The sequence below is a fragment of the Sorex araneus genome, chromosome 3 (genome assembly GCF_027595985.1).
Source record: "Sorex araneus isolate mSorAra2 chromosome 3, mSorAra2.pri, whole genome shotgun sequence".
Lineage (NCBI taxonomy): Eukaryota > Metazoa > Chordata > Mammalia > Eulipotyphla > Soricidae > Sorex > Sorex araneus.
Window position 1 is genome coordinate 59186967 of NC_073304.1, and position 15776 is coordinate 59202742.

Here is a 15776-nt window from a genome sequence, read left to right on the forward strand (position 1 = left end):
CATCAAGTGTGTATCTCACTATTTCTAGCTGTTTCACAGAGTTCTCTCTACATTATGATTATCATTGTTCTCTTGTAGCTCATTTTTCCACTCTAAAGAAGTTGCAAATACATTATATATAGAAACAGGATTTTGTTAGACATATAGATTTGACAAAGCAACACCCAAGGGAAACATTTATTACATTTTTTATTCAATATGAATGATAACACTTGGATATTACTTTATTAGGCAAACATGGTTTAAGGGTAGGACCTTAATGATCTCTTATCATTAAATTTCCTTAAAATTTGGTTTGTTTTTTTTGGTCCTACCCAGAAAGCCTCAAAAACAACTATTGTTTTCAGTGCTTAGACTCACTCATGGCTGTACTCAGGGAATCATGTAATATTGGGGATCACACTGGGGTCACCCACATATAAAACATGCTTTCTAGTTCATTTGGCTATTTTTCCAACCCTTTTGTTATTTATATTTATTTATTTGTGTATTTATTCATTTATTTCTGAGTACACCCCATGCTCAGAACTTACTCCTGGCTCTGCATTTGGGGATCACTACTGGCAAGGCCTTGGGAACCATTTGGGTGCCAGAGATTGAACCAGGTTGGTTGCATGCAAAGAAAAGGTCCTGCCTGGTGTACTTTCTTTCTACCCCCAATCCTTTTGTATTTAGAAATAATAATTAAGCTTATAGTTTGACATAATATTGTTAGAATTAAAGGTTTTGGCTTTCTTCTTAATTTATCGGGGAAATGTATTAGGGGTATCATTTTTATGTAAAATGAAAGAAACAAGTGACTCAGTTACAAGTAGCTAGAATATAAATGTGTGTATGTTTATTAATTTTCAGCATTATCTGAAAGTTCTAGAGTTCAATCTTAATGAAACATTTACATCTCTGGGTTTATGGAAACAATTATAGAATTCTTTGAATTTTGTTAAAATATACTTTACTTAGAGTATTTTAGTTTCCAATCTTTCACAGAATATTTTTATCTCCTTTAGAAAATGTAAAAGATAAATTTGACTACATCAAATATGTAATTGAATATATAATGTGATATTTTTCATTTTATTTATTGGCATTGAGTCCTTTGAAAAAGGTACTTAATTTGCTATTAAAAAGTGGACTATTTACAAAACCACTACAGCATTGTATTATATTGATGTGGTTTTATTGTTGTCTTATTAAAACAGTATATTAGAAAAGTTATATTGCCCATGGAAATGTCAGCTGCGATGTTGTGTGATCTCATGAATGTTTACTATTCTAAATATTTTTCAATGATTGCTTTAAAATTTATGTATGCTTGTTTTGTTTTGGCAATGCTCAGAACTTATACCTGGCTCTATGCACAGGGTCACTCCTAGTGGTGTCTGGGGAAACATACAGGGTGCTAGGGATCAAAACCGGCTTGGCCATATACAAGGCCAATGGCCTATTTGATGTTTTTTTTTTTTCACCTCTTTGGCCTCATGAGCTTATCTTTAATATCATCAAAACAGGGGTCAGCTATAATAACTCAGAAGTCTAGTACTAGCATATGCACATTTTTGGTTCAATCCCCAGTACACCCCATCAAAATAATATAAAAAACAAAAAACTCATTCCTAATTAGATAGAAACTCCTTGAATTTTCGAAGCTGAGGACATTCTTGTTTAATGGTTCACATTTAAAGTTTTTATGTCAAACAGATTCAGTTCTATTGACTGCTACATTCAAACCAGTTAACTATAATGAATTTTTGTTTTATTTTCTTGGGGCCATATCTGGCTGTGCCCAGGCTTACGCCTGGTTCTTTGCATGGAAGGCAAGTGACTTATCTGCTATACTACCTCTATGGATCCAATTATATTAATTTTTACCCATATACTAATCCAGAATCTGACTTCTAGGTACCTATAAAATCTTGCTCCTTATCCCACATGCTCACAATTCACCACCACACTGGTCTCCCATAAACATCCCAAGCTGATTCTTTTTTAGGATTTTTTTACTTAGAATGGTTCAATATAAGCAAGTCAATTAATGTAGCACAGCATATCAATACAAAGAAAAATAAATGCAATAAAATAAAAATATATTATTATATCACTAGGTGCACAGAAAGGTTTTGACAAGATTCAACATTCATTCATGACAAAAACTCTTAATAAAATGTAGATAGATGGAATTTCCCTCAATATAGTATGTCATTTATCATGAGACAGAGTTAACGTCTTATTCAATGGTGAAAAATTAAAAACCTTCCTCTTAACATCAGGCACAAGACGAGGCTGCCCAATGTCACTGATCAATATAATATTGGAAATGCTGTCTATAGCAATTAGTCAATAAAGAGATATTGAAGGCCTCCTGATTGGAAAAGAATGTCAGACTATCACTATTTGAGATGAAACGGTGCTATACTCAGAATTCTAAAGAATCTCGATGAGTTTGTTGTTTCTACTAGTATTTTTACAGATAGTAATGTGTCAGATTACAATATCATCACTCAGGTATCTATGTCATTTATATATATGCAAATAAAATAGAAAAGAAAGAAATAAAAAGCAGTAGTCCCATTCCCAATTGTGCATCAAAAAATAAAATAAATAAAAATAAAATAATCAAGCACTTGGGAACCAGCACAATAAAAGAAGAAAAAGTCTTATATAAGGAAACTATAATTTTCTACTAAAATAAATAAAAGACATAGGGAAATGAAAAAATATCTCCTGTTCATGCATGAATTGAAAGAAATAATACCGTCAACATGACAATTCTTCCCAAAGCAATATATGTATTCAATGCAGTTAATATAAAAATACCCACCACATTTTTAAAGTCACAGACCATATATGCTGAAATTTTTATTCATTAATAATTCCGCCCTCCCCCATCCCACCGTTGAATAGTCAAGGTGATCCTAGGAAAAAGAAGATGGGAATGTCTTCTTTTTTCCAATTTTATACTATAAAGCATCAGTTATTAAGATGGTATGATACTGGAATTAGGACAGACTTTCAGACCAAAGAAATAGAATTAAGATCACAGAGGAAGATCCTAAAGTATATGTTCATTTAGTCTTTGATAGATGCAGAGTATGAGGTGGAGCAAAGAAAGCCTAGTTAACAAACACTGGGTTGTGATGGTCACATGCTTAGTTATGATACTATAGTTGTGGTGCTTACTGGTGGCTGCACATCAGGCTGAGGTACTAGTATACTTGGCTGTGTTGCTCACCTGAGGACACACACACTGTTTAGGTGTGGTGGTAGGTGAGTGTTTCTGGGCAACATGCTTTTTCATCCTATCATTTTTGAGTTGTAGTGCTTGTTGTGCTCTTTAGTAGTGGTGCTCACATACACCTGCCATGTTGCTAGAAATACTTGCTTATAAGTGGATAGACATGGAGAGTATCATGATAAGTGAAATGAGTCAGAAAGAGAGGGACAGACATAGAAGGACTGCACTCATTTGTGGAGCATTAGAATAACATCACATGAGGCTGACACCACCCACGGACAGTAGATACAAGGGCCAGGAGGATTGCCCCATAGTTAGAAGCCTGCTTTATGAGCAGAGGAGAGAAAGCAGATGGACTAGAGAAGAGATCACTAAGAAAATGATGGCTGGAGGAATCAGTTGGGATGGGAGATACATGCTGAAAGTAGATAATGGACCAAACATGATAACCTCTGAGTGTCAGTGTTGCAAGCCATGATGTCCAAAAGTAGAGAGAGAGTATGGGGAATATTGTCTGCCATGGAGGCAGGAGGAGGGTGGAAAAGGGGGGGTATACCATGGATATTGGTGGTGGGGAATGTGCACTGGTGGAGGGATGGGTGTTTGATCATTGTGTGATTGTAACCCAAACATGAAAGCTTGTAACTATCTCATGGTGATACAATACAATTAAAAAAAATCTCATGATAACTGTGAATCATATAAAATTAACATAAAGTAATATTTTATTAGAAATAATTTTTAGCATTTTTTGGGGGGGAGGGGTCACACTTGATGGTGCTCAGGGCTTACTCTTGACTATGTGCTCAGAAGATTATCCTGATCAAACCCAGATCGGCATTATGCAAGACAAGTGCTCTACCTTCGGTACTATCTTTCCAATCCTTTTAAATTATTTTTTTAAAGAAGTCTCTATACCATTTTCCATAGAAGCTACAATAATTTACATTTCTACTAACAGTGTCTAGACCCACAACAACATTTGTTTTTTTCTCTTAGAAATTTTAGCATTTTGATAAAATTTCTCTTTCTTTCTATTACTTTTCTATTGCTAAACCACTTGAATGTACATTGCGGACACTATGACACTTCACTCTCAAATACGTTAGCATCCATTTATACATTCCATAACATCTTTGTCATATATAAGGTGATCAATACTAATTCAGTAAAATTACCTAATAGACATTTATATCAAAATTTTTGTAATTGTTCCTGGAGTATCTTCTAGAGCTGCCAAAAATATCTTGCTGTAATATTTTGTCAAGGGAATCAGTTCTCCAATCTATATGTCATAATTATGTTTTCTCTATACAGTCCTTGGCAATTGGGTTTCCATGGCCCCAAACTGCCAACCTAACTGACTAGAGCAATTTGCTGGAATGAGAAGGCTAACTGCCAGAGCTCAAAGAATGATAATCAGCAACAAGGATGACTATGATTTCCAAGGTGCTAATCACTTGGAAAAATTGCTTCTCATTGGCTCAGACTATAGGTAGTTTTTAATTGAAAAGCATCTAGAATAATAATAAGGTGTGTTAGCATGTTAATAGGTCTTTATGCTCAAAGGCTTTGGATTATAAATTATGAATTCTGCATTAGCCAGATGGACAGGATTAATTAGCATGCCCGAGTTACGTGGCATTCTATGGTCATTGAGGGTAAACAAAGTGGCCATAATCATTTTGGCATTGTTTAATTGTCATTATATTGCTAATGCTTGCTTGTTAGGAATAGGATTTCAGTTCATTGTTAAAGCACTGAGTCAGTTTTGTACCTTAGTTAAAATGAATCTTCATGTGCTTTTATTTTTCTCCCTCTTGAATAAATAAAATGGGAAGAGCATTTAATTTCTTTTCTACTTGGTTTCCTCATGTGATCTAAAGAGACTGAAATAGATATTTCTAAGATACTTTCTAGATTTGAGACTTTATGGAATTGCATAAAGTGATGGAGCAATAGCACAGTGAGTAGGTTGTTTGCCTTGCACACGGCCGACCTGGGTTCAATTCCTTCGACCCTCTCAGAGAGGCTGGCAAGCTACCGAGAATATCCTGCCCGCAGGGCAGAGCCTGAAAAGCTACCCGTGGCGTATTCGATATGCCAAAAACAGTAACAACAAATCTCACAATGGAGACGTTACTGGTGCCAGCTCAAGCAAATTGATTAGCAATGGGATGACAGTGATGACAATGACAGTGATGCAATGATGGAATTGCATAGGTTTAGTCCTGGTAATTGAGCTAGAGTGGGGGGAAGAGTAGGCTCAAAGCAAGTGTTTCAGTAGAGCAATTGAAATTATCATTTCCAAATGAAAGCAACCTATAAAAATATATTAGGGTTGATAGTTTATTTCCCAAATCATGCAGGCTACTTTATTGGAGTCCTATGTTGTTGTCCTTACCAGGTGAGTAAGTGATTCTTTGGTTTATTCTTTACTGGATTCGTCACTTCTGCACAGACACCTTAGGTCTGCAGGGAAGGAAGGAGAGATTCTCAGGTCAGCTTATCTGGGGACATATACACTCTCTTGAGCTTAAAAGGAAGAAGTGATACCACTTCCATTTAAAAAATCCTAATGGTTTCAGTCGTTGGAGTAAACTTTCTGCTGCAGTTGTGATGTGCAATCTAGCCTGTGTTGTGAATTTTTACCCTTTGTGATGGTTATATAACTAAGTGCCTTATTAATATGTTAGAGTGAATTTTCACAAAATACTATGACAGTAGACTCAACTCTAAAGGGTAAAAAAAATTAAAGTTTAGGTCGCTCAACTAAGGGGAGAGACAAAGTTGGAATTTAAACGCAGGGCATGTTCCCAAAATGCTCACTGATGAAAATTATTATTTCAACACACAATTTTGAAGGAAAAACAAATATACAATTAAGGATATCTTATTAGTAGTTACTAATAATAATAATTCTAATAACAAGTTATCAATTATCTCTTCCTAAATATTCTATAAGTATTTCCTCTGTTAATCTTCAAATAACCTGATGAGGTACTTATGTTGAGTTTTAAATATGCCGTAGGATGTGAGAGATATATCAGAGGGCTGGCACACAATGCCTTGCATGTAGGAGACCTGGGTTTAATCCCAGGCATTAGATGTAGCCTGAAAACTATGAAGAGTGAACTCCAGAGCACTACTTGGAGTATCCACAAAAAAAAAAAATCAGTCCTTAAATTTATAAAGCGATGGTTTTTTACTGTTTGAAATTTATTGTTCAAAAATATTTTAAACAGTAAGGGACTTCAATAACAACTTTGCATGTTATTTCTCTCTACTCTAAATTCTACTCTCTCTTTTTGGAGTAAATACCTTTTCATTATTTTGTATTAGTTGGGTAATTATATTTAAAATTTAGGTATAGGCTAATTCTTCTTTTAGCATGTCCAGAATAGACAAAATCATATGAGCAGAAAGCAGTGTAGATAAGGGGGAAGTAAATGTATATGGTGTTTCTTTTGAGTGTTAAAAATATTCTAGAATTAGCATATGGGTCCCATAACAATTGTGTGTGTTTTAAAAGCTATTGAAGTGTATGTTTAAAAATAATTCAAATAGTAAATTTTATATTATGTAAGTTTCACCGGGGCTGGAGTGATAGCATAGAGGGTAGGGCATTTGCCTTGCACACAGCCGATCAGGGTTCGATTCCTCCATGCCTCTCAGAGAGCCCAGCAAGCTACCGAGAGTATCTGCCTGCATGGCAGAGCCTGGCAATCTACCGCTGGCATATTTGATATGCCAAAAACAGTAGCAACAAGTCTCATAATGGAGACGTTACTGGTGCCTACTCGAGCAAATCGATGAACAACGGGACAACAGTGCTACAGTGCTATAGTAAGTTTCACCTAAAACATTAGCTTTTAGGTGAAAACACCTACTTTCTAAAAAACACCTCTTTTATTTTTTAATTAGCAGTGTTTTAAAATTTATAGGTGAAGTTATTTTTAGCGCTCTGTTTTTTGAGTTGTTGATACTGAGATTAAAAGGATTAATTTCCCCAAGATCACTAAAATAGTAAACCAGGGATTTGACCCCAAGTTGCATTTAATTTTTTTAGGACTATCAAAGTGGAACCAACCAAGTTTGGTACATGAAGGGCTATAGTAGCTTTGCTCTAGTGTTCATTTAAAGATCTGAAATGAGAATTAAACAGTGACAAGTTGCTTTTAACATTCATGCATAACCCTTGACTGCTAATTATATGAGTCAACTGCATTCCATTAGTGATCTTAGCAGCAAAGATGTGTAATTGATTGCTGGTGTTGATTAAACATGTCTAAGAAGCAGCTGGAAGTAAAAAGTCTCTGTTCAGTTTCCAAAAGTGATAGAAATAGCCTCCTTTATCATTGCTAAGGAAGGGTGGGAGAGAAGAGAACCACCCTTCCCTCCCACGACCAGTGAAACAATGCTAGGAAATGGTGGTCCGTGATGCCAAAGTCCTGAGTATTTAAAGAAGCCATGAATACAGTGTCTCAGAAAGGGAATGCTTTTCAAAAAGGTCCTTAAAATCCTGCTCTGTTCTATGTTTTGATGCTTTTTTAGACATTCAGTAAATCAATAAGCAAACTTTTAAAAAAAATTTAAATTTTTTAATCAAATCACTGTGAGATAGACCTTTACAAAGCTGTTCATGATTGTATTTTAGCCATATAGTATTCCAGGATTCATCCCTCCACTAGTGTACATTTCTCAGCACCAGTATCCCCAGGTTCCCTCCTATCACCCCCCCCGCCTCCCACCCCCTGCCTTCTTGTATGGCAGGCACTTTTCTTCTCTCTCTCTCTCTCTCTCTCTCTCTCTTTCTCTTTCCCCCTCTCTCTTCTTTTGGGCATTGTGGTTTGCAGTATTGATACTGAATGGTTATCAAGAATATCCCAGAGGACAGGTCAATGGTTTGAACAACCACAAGTATGTTGGGGCTGTGGATAGGTAAGAGAGAGAAGAGACCAGTATGACAATGATAGCTGGGAATGATTGTGCTGGATGAGATCTGAGGGTTAAAAGCAAACACTATTAAGCAAAACTTTGATGCCTATGCTAAAAACCACTGAGCTAAATTTCATAAACATGTAGAACATACCTTTGAGAAATTTTTAATTTAACTTTGCTTTTTGGGCCATAGCTGGCAGTGCTCAGGGCTTACTCCTGGCTCTGTGCAGGCTCAGGAGACCATATGGGTGTTGAAGATCCAACCCAGATTAACTACATGCAAGGCAAGCTCGTGAACCACTGTGCTTCCACTCCAGGCTTACAATCTTTAAGAAAGTAATAGCTATCATATTGTCAGGCAAGGTAATCCATGAAGCATGAAACTCCTTGGGTTCTCTGATTCAGGATAGAATATAACTGTTCTTTGTATTCTTATATGCATGTGCTAATAGGCTCTAGAAACAGAATTCTTCTTTTGTTAAATTTTACAGTTGTTGTTATTTTTAGGGCCACATCTGGCAGTGCTCAGGACTTACTCCTGACTCTCTGATCAGGAGTCAGGGAGAACCAAGTGGAATACTGGGATAGGACCCAAGTCAACCATATGCAAAGTAAGTGCCTTACTAGCTGTACGATCTCTCTGGTCCCCTTATGCAAACACATCTTTGAAAAGAGTTTGTGGTATTGCTTTTTAAGAATATGAACTTTGGGTCATGAAGTCTGGGTCTATGTGCTGTCTATTACCAACTCTTGAAACAGTAAACTGTACCAGCAAACCACAACTTTTATTTTTGTCAAATAGAAGAAAATGAAAGAAATGCCAGTAACGTCTCCATTTGTCCTTGTTGAGTGCTAGTATAACCCAATGATATCTGCTCATTCCAGGGACAGGAAGTGCCTCAATTCGTGCATTCAGGGTTTTGACAAAGAAGTCTGACCATCTCATTGGTGGGTGGCCATGCAGTCTTTTGACATCCCGTGGAATCCAGTCGGTAACAGCTCTAGTCCAGAGGTCATCTCTGAATCGCATCGCATGGGGGCTCAAAACACACAGCAGAAACACCATCTGCATGTCTGTATTCATTGCAGTACTATTCAAAATAGCCAGGATCTGGAAACAACCTGAGTGCCCAAGAACAGAAGAATGGATAAAGAAACTATGGCACATCTACACAATGGAATACTATGCAGCTGTCGGGAAAATGAAGTCATGAAATTTACCTATGAATGGATGGACATGGAGAGTATCATGCTGAGTGAAATGAGTCAGAAACAGAGGGATGGGTATAGAAAGACTGCATTCGTTTGTGGTATATCACTGTATCACTGTCATCCCGTTGTTCATCGGTTTGCTTAAATGGGTGCCAGTAACGTCTCCACTAGTCCCTGTCACATGCTAGTGTAGCCCTATGGTATATTGGGGGCTCTTTCAGGGTCAGAGGAATGAGGACTGTCAGTCATTGTTACTATTTTTGGCATATCAAGTACGCCACAGGTAGCTTGCCAGGCTCCACCGTGCGAACAGGATATAAAAATATATATAATGGAAGACTAATATCCGTGGCCATGGAAAAAAGGGGCTGGGGGACTGGTCAATGGCTGGAATCAACCACAAGTGTACATAGGATAGAGGGTTGGTAGGATAGAGAAGAGACCAGTATGACAATAATAGCTGGGAATGATCATGCTGGACAAGAACTGAGTGTTAAAAGTAGGTAAGGTGGTATTCCTGGTAACATTTCAGTATCAATATTACAAACCACAATGTCCAAAAGGAAAGAGAGACAGAGAGACAGAGACAGATACAGCGAGGCAGAGACAGAGAAGAAAAGTGCTGCCATAGAAGCAGGCCCAAGGGTAAGGGGTGATGGGAGGGAACCTGGGGACATTGTTACTAGGAAATGTACACTGGTGACGGGATGGGTGTTGGAACACTGTACAACTGAAACCTAACCATAAACAGCTTTCTAAAGGTTTCTCTCATAGTAATTCAATAAAAAAATTGTTAAAAAATAAACAAAAACCAAAAAGAACACTGCTTAATCAATCATAATCACTAAGTGATATTTTTTGTTATTTTTCATTCTTTTGCTTTTGGGCTTGGGTTGTACTCAGGTCTTACTTCTGTTTTTGTGCTCAGGGATCTCACTCCTGGTAAGCTCAGGGTACCATGTGCAGTACCAGGGGTCAAACCAAGGTCAGTCGCATGCAAGTCACAGCAACCCTGAATTATTCCTAGTTTTAATTATTTTTGATAATCATAACACTGAAGAAATTCTTTAAAATAGATACATAGTATTCCTAATCTTAATCATATTGTAAACCATAGTATCTAAATTTAAAAAAAAACACAGCAAATTACTCTTGGGACTGGAGTGATAGTACAGCAGGTAGGCATTTGCTTGCATGTGGCCTACTCAGGCTCCATCTCCAACATGCCATTTGGTCCGAACACCACAAGGAGTGATCCTTGAGTGTAGAGCCAGAAATAACCCCTGAGCATTGCTGGGTGTGACCCCCAAAAGCAAGCAAACAGAAGCAAATTACTCTTAAATATAACCTTCAAACTCTACATTTGATATCTTTTACGTATTTGATGATCAATTAATTCCTAAAAATATAATCTCTCCATTAGCTTGAAGAGTTAATCTGGCTGTGAGCAAAATTTTGTTTTTCCAATTGATTTATTTGTTGATAAAATAAATATTGTCTTGTCTCTGTCTTCCATTAGTTACTTTAGCTGACTCCAGCCTTTCATAAGTAAACTTGGGAGTTTCCCACACTGGGCACCAGATAGTCTGTAAACTGTGCAATTGAACTTTGGTGCCCGCCACATTTCTACACTTCACTTGTTAAGGTCATCTCACCTTGCTTAGCCCCAATTCTGAAGGACACTTCCAGTCCTTACCTTCTTCGTTTTGAAGATATTTTGGGTGCCGTTATTGTCTCCTCTAGGAACACATTCTCCAGGTTCTCCTGTTTTCTTTCCTGCCTACAGTCTTCTCCATATCTGTCTCTACCTCTGGTGTAGTGAGGGACTATAATGAGCTGAATTGTCTTCTTGTACCTTGAAGTCTTAACCCCCAATACTTGAGAACTTGAATGGATTTAGAAATAGGTCTGTAAAGACATAGCTAGTATAGTTGGGTCCTAAACAAGGGTCCTAAACTTGTTTAAGTCTGTAAAGAAATAGGTCTGTAAAGACATAGCTAGTATAGTTGGGTCCTAAACAAGTCTGACTGGTGTTTATATAAGAGGAGATTAGGACAAGACTTGTACAGAGCAAAAAGACCACATGAAGATACAGGGAGAAGATGACTTCCCATAAGGCAGGCTAGAGGGTCTCAGAAGAAACCAACTCTGGATGCGTTTCTCCTAGGTTTCTATTTTCCAGAGCTGTGAAAAGATAAATTTCTGTTGTTTAATCTGTCCCAGCTGTGGTCCTTTGTTATGGTGGCACCATCAGATGGATGCAATGAAGTCCAGAGAGCAAATCTAAATGTGACATGCTATGGCTTAAAACACTTATCATTAAGCTGTGGATCAATACCAGAGCTCTTTCAATAGCATGCTTGCATTCCAGGTCTGGGCCCTTATTTCCTACCATCTGCTGTCCTTCTTAGTGTTCCAGCCATCTCTTGGTGCTTTCTTTCCCCATGAGAAACTCCTTCTCATCCCACACCTTCCACAAAAACTCTGTATGTTTCAGGGATCTTCTTGGAGACTATTTGCTTCCATTCGGCACTTATCACACAGCTCTAATTGCCTGCATTTATATTTTCTATCCCCATACTCAGGTCTTTAGCTTTTTTAAATCAGGAAAAACTTTGGCTTTAAAAGTTAAGGCTGCATACCCTTCAAATGGTTCTGTTTATTAGGAATCACTGCGGGACTCTAGAGAAATAATTTTATAACTGGCCATGAGGTAGAGTGTGTAATATCTCATCCAATATTGATTAACATGTTAATCATTAAAGCTGATTTTCTCTAACAGCAGAGATGCAGTAGATTGTTTCTGGTTGTAATTGTTTTAAATCTCCAAGCACCTTCAACATTTACAGTTTTTAAAGCATTTTATACACTGAGGATATTCATGAGCATCCAACTAAAAATAATTAGAATTAGAACTTGGCGAATTGTGCAGGTCACTGGCACAAAATTTTAAATGAAAAAGAGACCCTCCCCAGTTAAAATATATGTTAGCACAAGTCATTCTATAATTCCTAAAAATAACAATTCAGAAGTCAGGGTGGAGGTGGGGGCAGAGAAACAGTACAGTGGGTATTGCAGTTGCTTTGCAAGCGTCTGGTCCAGGTTTGATCCCTGGCACCATATATGGTGCCACAAACACCATATATGGTGCCTTTCAAGGCTGATTTCTGAACACAGAGACAGGAGTAAGCCTTGAGCACCACCACTGTGACCAAAAAAAAAAAAATAAAGAAAAAAGGGGAAAGAAAGGACTACAAATGGGTTCTCTTCAATGTGAAATGTAGGGCACAAATGAAATCATCCTGAATATTTCTGTCTTCTTCAGAAGCCGAACAAATAAACAAATGAGCATGAGCCTGATTGTAGCACTGTAGCACTGTAGTCCTGTTGTTCATCAATTGCCTCGAGCAGGCATCAGTAAAGTCTCCATTGTGAGACTTGTTGTTACTGTTTTTGGCATATTGAATACAGCACGGGTAGCTTGCCAGGCTCTGCCGTGTGGGCGGGATACTCTCGGTAGCTTGCCAGGCTCTCTGAGAGGGATGAAGGAATCGAACCCAGGCTGGCCACATGCAAGGCAAACGCCCTACCCACTGTGCTATCGCTCAAGTGCTTGAGCCTGATTAATAAGAAAAATTATAAGGGGAAATTTATTACTAACATATATGTTTCTTGTATAATATAATGATTGGAAATAGCCTGGGATCCTTAGCTAAGAAAAAGGTTGGGACAGAAAGGAAAAGGCCAGATAAATTGGTTTCCAAGGAAAGGTAAAGTAAAACAAAGCCACACAATTAAAATTCCCATAATTAGGGTAGGTTTTCTTTGGGACAGTAAGTATAGGCTCAAGAAAGAGGATAATGCATAGGTGATCATTTCTTTCAAAGGTACATTTGTTCTGCCTTTGGCAATCTTTCAACGAAACTAACCTTTTGCCAAAAACATATTTTGCAGTGGCATGTATTTGCCTCACCTATAGAAATTAAAGATAAAAATGAAAGCAGCAATCTCTAAAAGCTCTTAAGGGCTGGTAACCTATCTGAGTGATTTAGAGCCTGCCTTGCAAGTTCAAAGTCAAGTTCAATCACTATGGCACCACACGTGCCCAGCAAGTTTCTGACAGCCATGATGTTTGTTTGATCCTGGCAGCTCTGCTGTCTGTGAACCTCAGCACAGTTAGGCAACATCTAACCTGACCATAGTCATGTACATGTTAGGTTCAACTCTTAGTGAGCACCATTAAAAGATGTGCAAGCATCAGGTCTGTAAACTGTAACTTCTGGTTAGCCCTTGTATGAACTCCCCAGCAACCCCAGCAATCATTAGAACTAGTAAATGTATGAGGAGCACAACTAAAGGGTGTGTTTCCTGGGAAAGCATGTGTGCAAACACCATAGTAAAAGGAATGAAACTCTAGGTTACTTTGGTAAATTAAAATTTCTTACATTAAATTATTTTTAGGGGCCAGAACAATAGTACAGTAGGTAAGGGCATTTTCCTTGCCCCTGGCCAACCCAGGTTTGATCTCCAGCATCCCATATTGTCCCCCAAAACCACAAGGATAATTCCTGAGTGCAGAGCCAAGAATAACCCCTGAGCATTGCTGGGTGAGACTCAACAAAGGACAAAAAAATTAGACTATTATGGCACTGTGATTTATACAGTGATTCATAGTTGAGTTTCAGGTATATGTTCCACCACCAATCCTACCACTACCAGTGTGATTTCCCCACACCAATATTCCCAAGTTCCTTCCCTTCCCCCAGGTCACCTCTTTGACAGGCACATTTTTAAAAGTTTACATTAAAAAAAGTTATTAAGGAACCATGATTTACAAAGCTATTGATAGTTGGGTTTTAGACATATAATGTCCTAGTGCCAGTCCTATCAGTGTCAACTTCCTGCCGTCCTCCTCCCCCAACCCTCTAAGCCTGCCACCTTGATATATTGTAAAGCTTGGTGATTGTAGTTTGGATCTCCTATTTTCAGTGTTGTTGAGTCTGTGATTTGTATATATACCTCTACCACTCTTCCATCTTACCAATGTACCTGAGGCTCCTGAGCGCTGCTCTCTCATTAGTTCCCTCTCATTTTCTTCCTTTCTCTCTCAATTTCTTTCCTTCCCTTTAACAGGCACATTTTAAAGTTTGGTTGTTGGAGAAATTCTTAGTGAGCAAAGCAGCCAAATGTCTAACACTACAGTCTAATGTGTTACTTCTTTTGCAAGCATCACAACTTAAAAAATGTGCAAAGTCCACAGCCAGGCATGTGTACACCCCTGTCATTTCAGCAACAGCACTGGCAGCAAAAGGTGAATGGATGGGGGAGGGGGAGATAAAATTAAAAGCTATTAAAAATACCTTTCTATTTAGTTATTTTTAATAAGGCCAATTAAATCTTCTTTGACTTTTTTGTTGACTATGCTTGACTTTTGGTATCTGTAAAAAACTGATGCATGCTTTGGTGTCTGTATATTCCCAGAGCAGAATTATATCAGGCCCCGATGCTACAGTGCTCCATAGTTACTATTATCAAATGCTGAATCTCATTTTAGCTATGATAAAAGATCCCTAGTATTAAAAACACTGGGTTTATAGATGCTAGATGAAAAATGTATTTTTCAAATCATGGCCTTTGTGGTAGAACATGACTTGCTTACTATGGAAATATCTCCAGCTGCCTAGAAACGTTGCCTAGCAACTCCTGGAAACACAGAAAACCTAATATCATCTCCGAGTTGCTTGTGGGTAAAGGGATTATTAAAAATATCAGTTAAAAAAAAAGAACTACAAAGTTTGTTCTTGGGCACCACAACAGCTAATACTTGCGAGTTTGATCATGCCTCTGTGCCCTTTCCCGCAGAATTTCAAGTGCTTTGTGTGTGTTCCCCCATGAGTGCTCAAGTCTCAACAGTGCAGAAAAGAGGGTGATTTGCAAAGGTCATACCCTTGCTGTCGGAGTGTTCAGCTCCCTTTCCCCAGCCTACACGGCATGCTGCTCTTGGCTTTGGTGAACTGCAGTCAGTGGCAGACTGCTTTGATGGCTGCCGAGTGCCACAACTGCCGGCTTCCTTCAGAACAGCAGTTTCTGGATGGACTGCAAATGATTTGTAGTTGGCTGCTGCCCTGTTCTGCTGAGGGCCGAAGCAATCAACAGCTTGTTGCTGGAAGATCATTCTGTACTCCTACCCTCTGAGGCTCTTGCCGCTGCCCACACCTGACCAAGTGATCCTGCAAAGCTGGGGTCTTCCTTTATTTCAGATATAAGGAGAGTTTATAAGGCGGATGGAGATCTGACTTTTCTCTATTCAAAGTCTTAATTTTGTTCATAGGATTAGAAAATGATTTAGCTGAACAAATACCTTAATGGATTTTTTCTGTGTGTTACACGA

The 15776-nt window shown here is 38.1% G+C and overlaps 1 pseudogene; it reads right to left on the reverse strand.

Moving 5' to 3' along the window:
• The window catches only part of LOC101547870 (heterogeneous nuclear ribonucleoprotein A1-like 3), a 108179-nt pseudogene extending 92619 nt beyond the window's left edge, over nt 1–15560 (reverse strand).
• Nucleotides 15561–15776: the final 216 nt, after the last annotated feature.